Source organism: Amblyraja radiata, chromosome 3 (assembly GCF_010909765.2).
Source record: "Amblyraja radiata isolate CabotCenter1 chromosome 3, sAmbRad1.1.pri, whole genome shotgun sequence".
NCBI lineage: Eukaryota > Metazoa > Chordata > Chondrichthyes > Rajiformes > Rajidae > Amblyraja > Amblyraja radiata.
In genome coordinates, this window is record NC_045958.1 from 109,692,662 (window position 1) to 109,705,833 (window position 13,172).

A 13,172-nucleotide genomic window follows, 5' to 3' on the forward strand; every position below is an offset into this window, starting at 1 on the left:
AAGTTTTCTGATGTGATAGGAAATGATGTTACATGGAACCAGTTCAAGTATCGCAATTGAATTTGTCCAGTTTACTTTTCTAATTATTATTGTAAGATAGGTATATTAGCTGTGATTGGGATTGATTTGCAGTTTGTGGAATTTGTGAGTCAGTTTTAAGTGTTTCCACAAATGATTTTTGTTGCTGAATGCCACAAACTACAGTCATTTTTCATTAGCGTTCTGCCACTTTGTACTTGGTCTGAGTAAACCGAATGAGTTTATGAACAAACTGGGCAACGTGAGGTTTTGGTAGTTGGAGCTCTAACAGCGACAATATTATACATGCTAGTAACATAATTACTTAGGCTGATGCTAAACCATGCCAGCTAGCAAAGTCCCATGTTCAAAGACCTGAAGGGTTGATTGGGAGTTAGCAGTTGAATTCAATGCTGTGGAGGAGAAGAGGAATTAGCAAGTGGGCTGTTTGATTTTAAATATACTTGCCAGTGTTGTGCGACTTAAATGTCAACGAGGATCTGTTATCTGGCTCAAAATACTGTAAGATTCTTGAGATCCATTGAACATTATTTTATGCGATGCCAACTTTGGAAGAAGGAAGTAAACTGAACAAGGAACGCAGTTGTACAAAATATTCCATGAATTCTAAACTCTTAATTTCAACCCATTATTTCTCACAAACCAGTACAATATGTGGCAAAAGGAATTACCTCAACCTTTGGTTTTATGGGTTAAAGTGCTGTAACATAATGATGAATATTTATAAGTAGTTAACGGAACACTTTTTATGACAAGAGAGCTTATTTCTGTTTTATTAATTTCCATTATTTCCCATGCCAACTGATTGTTTTGACCCAATTAGCAGGAAAACGGGTTAATAAACTAACTGCTCTTTTGTCAGTTCAATACAATTAAAATCAAACAGATTGTTTTTAAAGGTCGTAGTTTGTCTGCTTTGTTGTTCTGAACTGTTGTTGAATGTTTTGAAGCAGACTTCCTTCTTTGACGAAGTACTAACTATCTTTGAGTGTTACATGCCAGGATACACTGTGCTGTACGTACCACGATGCACGAACTGAAGCAACGCCAAAGTTAGTCCTGTTCAAATTAGCATTCATCCCTTCAGAGTGCAAATAACCATTACATTAATTTCTTAGTTCGTTGAACCAATAACACATGGTAAAAATATCTGATGGAGGTCACATTTGAAAAATAAGTCCCCGGGCCTGTTCTGCTCACATTTTGAATGATGCTGTGTGTTACAGTGCAGTATATAGAATGTTTACTGACATTTTTGTAATATCTAGCACTTGTGAGGCTCTGAAAGTCTGCAAGGATGCTATCTGTATGTTGTGTTCAACTGTGAGGTGCAATTTTTTTTATTATAAAAAAAATATAGTACAAAAAGAACCACTCATAATACCACACTTGCAAATTGATTAGTTGCTAATTACAATCTATTTCAAAAAATGTGACTGGAGTCATCTTTGTAGCACTAAGCGATTGTTATGTGATACCCATTTACAAATAGTCGCATATTGATAATGTGATTGTTTGTTACAACTGTTTCTTTTTAATTGTTCAAAAATAATAAACAGTTACACTGTTAATAAAAGACAACTATTTGACCAGCTTTTGCCTTTCCTCGTCACAACGTGATGAAGCTTGATCGCTTTGTTCTCTAATTGTACTGAATAAGACAATATCTTGCAAACGAAGAGAACTGGATGGCTTTGTAAAAGGCTTGGATAGAGTGGACGTGGAGAGGATGCTTCCACCAGTGGGGGAGTCTAGGACCAGAGGGCACAGCCTCAGAATTAAAGGACGTACCCTTAGAAAGGAGATAAGGAGGAATTTCTCTAGTCAGAGGGTGGTGAATCCGTGGAAATCATTGCCACAGACGGCTGTGGAGGCCAAGTCAATGGATATTTTTAAGGCAGAGATTGACAGATACTTGATTAGATCGGGTGTCAAGGGTTATGGGGAGAAGGCAGGAGAATGGGGTTGAGAGGGAAAGATAGATCAGCCATGATTGAATGGCGGAATAGACTTGAAGTGGGCCGTATGGCCTTGTTCTGCTCCAAGAACATTGACAAAACAAAGCAATCATCTCTTCTGACTGACTAATTAATTAATTAATTGATTGATTCTGCAGATAATGGATTGCTTTTTTGTTTCACTGAAGGTACTGATTCTAAATCAGGAAGCATACTTACTGAACATAAAGTAAGGAAAGACGAAGGTAAATGTGATGTAAAAGTGCAGAAAGAGTAAATGACAAGTAAAGTGTTGGGAAACACAGTAGCTCAGGTAGACTTCGCTCAATTGACTTGCATTTATGTTATGAAGACAAAAGGGACTGCGTGTCTGGAAGCAAGAACAAAAAAAACTTACCACTGGAAGCGCTCAGCAGGTCAGGCAGCATCTTGACTTGCTGAGTTCTTCCAGCATGCTGTTAGTTACGCTTCTCATGTAGAAGGAAAAATCTTAAGGAAGAAATACAAGGGGAAAAGTGGTTTCCAATCAAAACAAAACGTAAACAAAGATGTGTTATAGGTGGGCAAACTCTAAAGATGAGCAAACTCCTGAAGGCATCGCAAAATTGTGTTTAAACGGCAAATAACCCAATGAGGGAGGTGGTAGAGGCAGAAAGGATTTAAGAGGGTTGTGGTTAGGCACATGGAAGTGTGATTCTTGATTAGTACGGGTGTATTCTTCATTAGTACGGGTGTCTGGGGTTATGGGGGGAAGGCAGGAGAATGGGGTTAGGAGAGATAGATCAGCCATGATTGAATGATGGGCCGAATGGCCTAATTCTACTCCTGTCCCATATGACCATATGAAGTGCAGGGAATAGAGGGCATATGGATCACGAGCTGGCAGAAGAGATTAGTTTAACTTGGCATTATCCTCGACACAGACATTGTGGGCCTGTTCCTCTTCTGCACTGTGTGCTGTGATCCTTCGTAGAGCCACTTCTGAGGCAGTCCCTCGGGGTCACACTGTTACTGTGGGTTTCTGACGTGACTGACGAAACCCAACGTGGGAATCGTGAACGTTCCCACAGGGGGCAGGCAATGCCCGTGGGATCGATCAGCCCTTGGGTCATTTGTGGTGAAGATAGACACAAAATGCTGGAGTAACTCAGCGGGACAGGCAGCATTTCTGGAGAGTAGGATTGGGTGGTGTATTCCATTCACAATGGGCTTCCACTGTGTGCATTCAATATTTCTTTGTGCCATCCTGAATGGACAAGGATTCCCAGGAGTCTGCTTTTATTTTTGGAGTATTCAAGCATCCTGATCCTTGAATCCTCTGTCTAACTGGTCATCTATCCTCTGTCTAACTGGTCACCTCTTTTCATGACAGGACTCTGAGCAGCCATCTCATTTTATGAACAATAGGTGCAGGAGTAGGCCCTTCGAGCCAGCACTGCCATTCGATGTGATCATGGCTGATCAACCTCAATCAGTACCCCGTTCCAGCCTTCTCCCCATATCCCCTGACTCCGCTATCCTTAAGAGCCCTATCTAGCTCTCTCTTGAAAGTATTCAGAGAACCAGCCTCCACCGCCCTCTGAGGCAGAGAATTCCAGAGACTCACAACTGTGTGAAAAAGTGTTTCCTAGTCTCCGTTTTAAATGGCTTACCCCTTATTCTTAAACTGCCCCTGGTTGTGGACTCCCTAATTTTAGGTAAAACCTCTGCCAATCTCACCTTATGACTCCTTGCTCAGGTCTGGATGCAACTGGAGCAATGTACCCATTTATCTGCTCCACATTTTAGGAAGGAGAGAGAGGCTTTGGAGAGAGATTTTTGGGGACGTGGAGGCAGGGTTCATCAGATAAAAGAAACTAGCCAAATAATCATAAGATAAAGGGCAGCAGAGTGGCACACCTGCTAGAGTTGCTGCCTCGCAGTGCCAGAGACCAAGGTTTAATCCTGACCTGGGGTGCTGTGCTGTGTGAAGCTCTCCCTAGGCCAACACTGGTTTCATTTGGGAGATCCAGTTTCCTCCCACAGTCCAAAGACTTGTGGGTTAATCAGCCTCTGTAAATTGCCCCGAGTGTGTCGGGAGTGGATGAGGAAGTGGAATATCGGGTGATCCATGGTTGGTATTTTCTTAGGTACACAAAAATGCTGGAGAAACTCAGCGGGTGCAGCAGCATCTATGGAGCGAAGGAAATAGGCAACGTTTCGGGCCGAAACCCTTCTTCAGACTGATGGGGGGTGGCGGGGAGAAGAAAGAAAAAAGGAGGAGGAGGAGCCCGAGGGCTGAGGGATGGGAGGAAACAGCCCGAGGGCTGGGGAAGGGGAGGAAACAGCAAGGGCTAACAAAATTGGGAGAATTCAATGTTCATGCCCGCAGGCTGCAGCCTCCCCAAGCGGAATATAAGGTGCTGTTCCTCCAATTTCCGGTGTTGCTCGCTCTGGCCATGGAGGAAACCCAGGACAGAGAGGTCGGATGGGGAATGGGAGAGGGAGTTGAAGTGCTGAGCCACCGGGAGGTCAGCTTGGTTATTGCGGACCGAGCGGAGGTGTCCGGCGAAGCGATCGCCCAGCCTCCCCTTGGTCTCACCGATGCAGATCAGCTGACATCTAGAGCAGCGGATGCAATAGATGAGGTTGGAGGAGATGCAGGTGAACCTCTGTCACACCTGGAACGACTGCTTGGGTCCTTGAATGGAGTCGAGGGGGGAGGTAAAGGGACAAGTGTTGCATCTCTTGCGGTTGCAACGGGAAGTGCCCGGGGAGGGGGTGGTACGGGAGGGAAGGGAAGAATTGACAAGGGAGTTACGGAGGGAGCGGTCTTTGCGGAAGGCAGACATAGGGGGAGATGGGAAGATGTGGCGAGTGGTGGGGTCACGTTGGAGGTGGCGAAACTGATGGAGGATTACTTGTATGTGACGGCTGGTGGGGTGAAAGGTGAGGACTAGGGGGACTCTGCCCTTGTTGCGAGTGGGGGAATGGGGAGAGAGAGCAGTGTTGCGGGGTATGGAAGAGACCCTGGTGCAAGCCTCATCTATGGTGGAGGAAGGGAACCCCCGTTCCCTGAAGAATGAGGACATTTGAGATGCCCTGGTGTGGAACGCATCATCCTGGGAGCAGATGCGGCGTAGACGGAGGAATTGGGAGTAGGGGATGGAGTCCTTACAGGAAGCAGGGTGGGAAGAAGTGTAGTCCAGATAGCCATGGGAGTCAGTGGGTTTATAGTGGATGTCGGTCAGAAGTCTATCACCTGCGATAGAGATAGTGAGGTCAAGGAATGATAGGGAAGTGTCAGAAATGGTCCAGGTGTACTTGAGTGCCGGATGGAAGTTAGTGGTGAAGTGGATGAAGTCAGTCAGTTGTGTGTGGGTGCAGGAGGTGGCACCAAAGCAGTCGTCGATGTAACAGAGGTAGAGGTCGGGGATGGGGCCCTGGTACGTATTGAACAAGGATTGTTCGATATTTGGTATTTTCTTGGTGGGCCAAAGGCCCTGTTTCCATAGCAACATAGAAAATGCTGGAGTAACTCAGTTGGACAGGCAGCATCTCTGGAGAGACAAAATGGGTGATGTTTCGGCTCGAGGCTGGAGAAAGGATTTCGAGCCGAAAAGCCACCCATTCCTTCTCTCCAGAGATGCTGCCCGTCCCACTGAGTTACTCCAGCATTCTGCGTCTATCTCTTCTGCCTCAACTATCTCCTCTGGCAGCACGTTCCATATAACTACCACCCTCTGTGTGGATAAAGCTGGGTAGTTCTGGCAGAAAAGGAAGCTTAACATAGAAACATGGACAATAGGTGCAGGAGGAGGCCATTTGGCCCTTCGAGCCTGCACCGCCATTCATTGTGATATAACATATAACAATTACAGCACGGAAACAGGCCATCTCGGCCCTTCTAGTCCGTGCCGAACACGTATTCTCCCCTAGTCCCATCTACCTGCACTCAGACCATAACCCTCCATTCCTTTCCCGTCCATATAACTATCCAATTTATTTTTAAATGATAAAATCGAACCTGCCTCCACCACCTTCACTGGAAGCTCATTCCACACAGCTACCACTCTCTGCGTAAAGAAGTTCCCCCTCATGTTACCCCTAAACTTCTGTCCCTTAATTCTCAAGTCATGTCCTCTTGTTTGAAACTTCCCTACTCTCAGTGGGAAAAGCTTATCCACGTCAACTCTGTCTATCCCTCTCATCATTTTAAAGACCTCTATCCCCCCTTAACCTTCTGCGCTCCAAAGAATAAAGACCTAACTTGTTCAACCTTTCTCTGTAACTTAGTTGCTGAAACCCAGGCAACATTCTAGTAAATCTCCTCTGTACTCTCTCTATTTTGGTGGCATCCTTCCTATAATTAGGCGACCAAAATTGTACACCATACACCAGAATTGGCCTCACCAATGCCTTGTACAATTTTAACATTACATCCCTTCTTCTATACTCAATGCTCTGATTTATAAAGGCCAGCACACCAAAAGCTTTCTTTACCACCCTATCTACATGAGATTCCACCTTCAGGGAACTGTGCACAGTTATTCCCAGATCCCTCTGTTCAACTGCATTCCTCAATTCCCTACCATTTACCATGTACGTCCTATTTTGATTTGTCCTGCCAAGATGTAGCACCTCACACTTATCAGCATTAAACTCCATCTGCCATCTTTCAGCCCACTCTTCCAACTGGCATAAATCTCTCTGTAGACTTTGAAAATCTACTTCATTATCCACAACACCACCTATCTTCGTATCATCTGCATACTTACTAATCCAATTTACCACACCATCATCCAGATAATTGATGTGCATGACAAACAACAGTGGCCCCAACACAGATCCCTGTGGCACCCCACTGGTCACTGGCCTCCAACCTGACAAACAGCCATCCACCATTACTCTCTGGCATCTCCCATTCAGCCACTGTTGAATCCATCTTGCTACTCCACCATTAATACCCAACAATTGAACATTCTTAACCAACCTTCCATGAGGAACCTTGAGGAATTTTATCCCTAGTTATCCTTTTGCTATTAATATAGCTGTAGAAACCCTTTGGATTTACTTTCACCTTACTTGCCAAAGCAACCTCATATCTTCTTTTAGCTTTTCTAATTTCTTTCTTAAGATTCTTTTTACATTCTTTATACTCCTCAAGCACCTCATTTACTCCTTGCTGCCTATAATTATTGTAGATCTCTCTCTTTTTCCGAACCGTCCAATTTCCCTTGAAAACCAGGGCTCTTTCCAATTTTTACTATTTCCTTTCAACCGAACAGGGACATAAAGATTCTGTACTCTTAAAATTTCACCTTTAAATGTACTCCATTTCTCTTCCACATCTTTCCCATAAAACAAAATGTCCCAATTCACTCCTTTTAAATCCTTTCGCATCTCCTCAAAGTTAGCCTTTCTCCAATCAAAAATCACAACCCTAGGTCCAGTTCTGACCCTCTCCATAATTATATTGAAACTAATGGTATTGTGATCACTGGACCCGAACTGTTCCCCAACGCATACCTCTGCCACATGACCTGTCTCATTTCCTAACAGGAGGTCCAGCACCGCCCCTTCTCTAGTAGGTACCTCTATGTATTGCTGCAAAAAACTATCCTGCACACATTTTACAAACTCCAACCCATCCAGCCCATTTACAGAATGTGTTTCCCAGTCTATGTGTGGAAAATTGAAATCTCCCACAATCACTACCTTGTGCTCACTACTAATATCTGCGATCTCCTTACATATTTGCTCTTCCAATTCTCGCTCCCCATTTGGCGGTCTATAATACACCCCTATAAGTGTTGCTACCCCTTTCCCATTTCTCAGTTCCACCCAAATAGCCTCCCTAGAGGAGCCCTCTAATCTATCCTGCCAAAGCACTGCTGTAATATCTTCCCTGATAAGCAAAGCAACACCTCCACCTCTTGCCCCTCCAATTCTATCACACCTGAAGCAACGAAATCCTGGAATATTTAGTTTCCAATCACAGCCCTCCTGCAACCATGTTTCACTGATCGCCACAACCTCACACTTCCAGGTGTCAATCCAGGCTCTAAGTTCATCCACCTTCCTTACAATGCTCCTAGCATTAAAATATACACATTTAAGAAACCCACCCCCTCTTATTCTCTGTTTATTGTCTTTTTCTTCTTTCTCCCCTACATTTGGGGTCAGAGTGCTACCATTCTCTGCCTCCTGCCTCACACACTGACTGCTAGCTTTCCCTATTTGAGACCCTCCCCCCAACCGTTCTAGTTTAAAGTCTCCCCAGTAGCCTTTGCAAATCTCCCCGCCAGGATATTGGTCCCCCTCGAGTTCGTGCAACCCGTCCTTTCTGTACAGGTCGCACCTTCCCCAAAAGAGGTCCCAATGATCCAGAAACTTGAATCCACACCCACTGCACCAGTCCCTCATCCACTCCACCTCCACCTCGCTCCATTCCTACTCTCACTGTCGCGTGGCACAGGCAGTAATCCTGAGATTGTTACCTTTGCAGTCCTTCTCCTTAACTCTCTACCTAACTCCTTAAATTCTCCTATCAGGACCTCTTCTCTTTTTCTACCTATGTCGTTGGTACCTATATGTACCACAACCTCAGGCTCCTCTCCCTCCCATTTCAGGATATCTTGGACACGTTCAGACACATCCCTGACCCTGGCACCAGGGAGGCAAACTACCATCCGGGTCTCCTGACTGCGTCCACAGAATCGCCTATCCGACCCCCTAACTAAAGAGTCCCCTATTACAATTGCCGACCTCTTCTTTTCCTTACCCTTCTGAGCATCAGGACCGGTCTTTGTGCCGGAGGCCCGGCCGCTGTCGCTGCCCCCAGGTAGGCTGTCTCCCCCACCCTTACTCAAACATGAGTACTTATTTTCAAGGTGTACAGCCACCGGGTACTCACCAGTCCCTGCCTCTGCCCATTGCCCTTCCTAACTGTGACCCAGTTTTCTGTCTCCCGTGGTCTTGGAGTGACCACCTCCCTGTAACTCCTTTCTATGACCTCCTCGCTCTCCCTGAGCAGACAGAGGTCATCGAGCTGCTGCTCCAGGTTCCAAACCCGGTCCCTTAGGAGCCCCATCTCAACGCACCTGGCGCAGATGTGGACGTCTGGAGGGCACACAGACTCCATGACCTCCCACATCTGACATCCAGAGCAGTAAACTGCCCTGGCCCTCATTCTCCCCCCCCCCCCCTTATCCTGGATACAATACAAAGCCTTACCCGGGATACAAGCCAATCAGCTGCTTCCTCTAGTCCGTTTGACCAATCAGCGGCTTCCCCAAGCCCACCTAATTTGAAGTGTGATCTGCGAATGGAACGTTGCAGATTTTGGCTCCTCCTCCCATATTTGCACCAACGGTTCCTGGGCCTCTGTTGAAACAAGCCCCGCGCTGGGTTTTACACTCACCGCACGGAGGTCGCTCCTCCCTCACCATGACTGATCATCCACAATCAGTAACCCATGCCTGCCTTCTCCCCATATCCCTTGATTCCGCTAGCCCCTGGAGCTCTATCTAACTCTCTTTTAAATTAATTCAGTGAATTGGCCTCCACTGCCCTCTGTGCTTGAGAATTCCACAAATTCACAACTCTCTGGGTGAAAAAGTTTCTTCTCATCTCAGTTTTAAATGTCCTCCCCTTTATTCTTAGACGGTGGCCCCTGGTTCTGGACTCCCCCAACATTGCGAATATTTTTTCCTGCAATCTAGCTTGTCCAGTTATTTTATAAGTTTCTATAAGATATCCTCTCATCCTTCTAAATTCCAGTGAATACAACCCCAGTCTTTCCAATCTTTCCTCATATGACAGTCCCGCCATCCCGCGGATTAACTTTGTGAACCAACGCTGCACTGCCTCAATAGCAAGGATGTCCTTCCTCAAATTAGGGAACCAAAACTGCACACGATACTCCAGGTGTGGTCTCACCAGGGCCCTGTACAACTGCAGAAGGACCTCTTTACTCCTATACTCTACACAGTTTGACCGACTGAGTCCCTCCAGTACTTTGTGTTCCACACAAGACTAGCATCTGCAGTTCCTTGTGTCCCCTAAGGGATCAAATTGCCCCCATCCCCACCCCAGCACTGTGAGTCTGTGACTTTCATCGATTCCAGATAGCTTATTCTATCCATGCGAATGAATCTACGAAAGCGAGCTGGAAAGGGTGCAGAGAAGTTTTACGAGGATGTTGCCAGGACTCGGAGCCCCATGAGCTATAGGGAGAGTTGTGCATGCTAGGTCTCTGATTCCTTGGAGTGCAGAAGGATGAGGGCAGCACCTATAGAGTTGCAGAAAATCATGAGAGGAATAGATCGGGTAAACGCACAATCATTTGATCAGAGGTGGACCAAAAGCTGGAGAAACTCGGTGGGTGAGGCAGCCTCTATGGAGCGAAGGAATGGGTGACGTTTCGGGTCGAGACCCTTCTTCAGACTGATGAGGGATGGGGGGCAGGAAAAAGAAAGGAAGAGCCGGAGACAGTAGGACTTGTGGGAGAGCTGGGAAGGGGAGGGGAAGGAGGGAGAAAGCAAGGACTACCTGAAATTGGAGGTCAATATTCATACCGCTGGGGTGTAAACTACCCAAGTGAAATATGAGGTGCTGCTCCTCCAATTTGCGGTGGGACTCACTCTGGCCATGGAGGAGGCCCAGGACAGAAAGATTGGATTCGGAATGGGAGGGGGAGTTGAAGTGCTGAGCCACCGGGAGATCAGGTTGGTTATTGTGAGGTGTTGGGCGAAGCGATCGCCGAGCAAAGTCTTTTGGTCAGAGTAGGTGAATGGCGAACCAGAGGACATAGGTTTACAGTGAGGGGGGGAAAGATGCAATAGGAACCTGAGGAGTAACTTTTTCACACAAAGGGTGGTGGTTGTATGGGACAAGCTGCCAGAGGAGGTAGGTGAGGAAGGTACTATCGCAATGTTTAAGAAACATTTAGCTAGGTACATGGATAGGATAAGTTTAGAGAGATAAGGGTCAAACGCAGGCAGGTGGGACTAGTATTAGATGGGACATGTTGGTCGGTGTGGGCAAGTTGGGCTGAAGGGCCTGTTTCAACGCTGTCTACCTCTGACATTAATGAAAAAGACATTTCTCTGTGCTTGGTTCTCAGATCAAATATTAACCACTTCCAGGTGACATCAGTTATACCCAGAACTGAAAGCCTGTCCTTCATATTGTCATCTATTCGGCTACCACTACTTTAACATAGGGCGTTTTTAGCATTCGAATCACATCATGGGAACTGACCCTGCAGCCCACCGGGACCCCGCCGACCATCGATCACCCCTTCACCCTAGTTCTGTGCTATCCAATTTCACATCCACTCCCTTCAATTTTACCTCCAAGCCTGCACGTCTCTGGGATGTGGGTGGAAACAGAAGCACCCGGAGTAGACCGGCGCAACCACAGGGGGAACGTGCAAACTCCACACAGACAGCACCTGAGGTCAGTATCGAACCCGGTTAGACATAGAAAAAAACCCCATAGAAAATAGGTGCAGGAGGAGGCCATTCGGCCCATCGAGCCAGCACCGACATTCATTGTGATCATGGCTGATCGTCCCTGATCAATAACCCGTGCCTGCCTTCTCCCCATATCCCTTGATTCCACCAGCCCCTAGTGGAATCAAGGGGAGAGCCTCTGGCCTCTGGCTGTACCAGCTGCACCTCCGTTTGTGCAAGTGATTCATTTGCAGTGGGTTCCATCGCTGCCGAAAAGTGTGGAGCTTGTGATTTGCTGACTCTTGGTTCTTGAGATGAGGTTTGATGAAAGATAAACCATTTTCATTTTAATTCTTTGCAGTTTTCAAGTGGTATCAGTAGCGACCAGAAACGCTGGTGTCAACTTCACAGAATTGATCACACTGCAATCTGATCGTATCTTGGGCTGAAGGTGGTTTGAAACTGTGTGCGAACTGTGTAATGTTCAAGACCACTCGTGCCTACTGTATGCACTCATAAAGTGCTTTTTTTTTGGAGCTATTCATAGTAAATTTGTAAATGCCACGTGGATGAGAGATTTTATTATTCGATGCTTCACCTTGGAACACAAGTGGCAGGGAAAGTACAGATTTAAATACAGATGATAATATCTCCTTTCTCAGTACAAGATGTTAAGCAGCTCCATAACATGACACCTCAACGTTTCCTTCCACTAGGGTTTGCGTCATTTTAAAAAATCAAATCTACTAAGATCGGGCTGCACCCCGCGTTTGTGTTCTTCACATCGACTGATCTCCTCGATGGGAATTTAAATTTGTGCGTAGGTTGCAATTAGTAAAGTAACACGCACTTCTCAAAAGGGGAAGTGCGAAGCTAGTCTGCTTCGATTTAGTTTAGAGATACAGGCACCAGGAGCACCCGGAGAAAACCCACGCAGGTCACAGGGAGAACGTAGAAACTCCATACAGACGGAACCTGTAGTCAGGGTCGAACCCGGGTCTCTGGCGCCCTAAGGCAGCAACTCTACCGCTGCGCCACTGTGACGCTATCGATTGTCCCGAACATTGTCCCTGTGTCTGCCCTATCATCATTGTATGTACTTCCATCAAGTCTCCCCTCAACCTCTGACCATGTTAGGCATATAAGTTCATTATCATTAATGATAGGAGCAGAATTAGGCCTTTTGGCCCATCAAGTCTACTCCGTCATTCAATCATGGCTGATCTATCTCTCCTTGCTAGCCCCAATCTTCTGCTTTCTCCCCATAACCCCTGACTACACCTGGAGTATTGTGTGCAGTTTTGGTCCCCTAATTTGAGGAAGGACATTCTTGCTCTTGAGGGAGTGCAGCGTAGGTTCACCAGGTTAATTCCCGGGATGGCGGGACTGTCTTATGCTGAGAGAATGGAGCGGCTGGGCTTGTACACCTCGGATTTTAGAAGGAAGATTAAGACTATTAAGAGTTTGGACACGCTAGAGGCAGGAAACATGTCCCCGATGTTGGGGGAGTCCAGAACCAGGGGCCACAGTTTAAGAATAAGGGGTAAGTCAATTAGAACGGAGATGAGGAAACACTTTTTCTCACAGAGAGTTGTGAATCTGTGGAATTCTCTGCCTCAGAGGGCGGTGGAGGCCGGTTATCTGGATACTTTTGTGAGATATATTGTTTGTGCTCACAATCACTACTCAGAGACTACTTTCAAGAGAGAGCTAGATAGGGCTCTTAAAGATAGCGGAG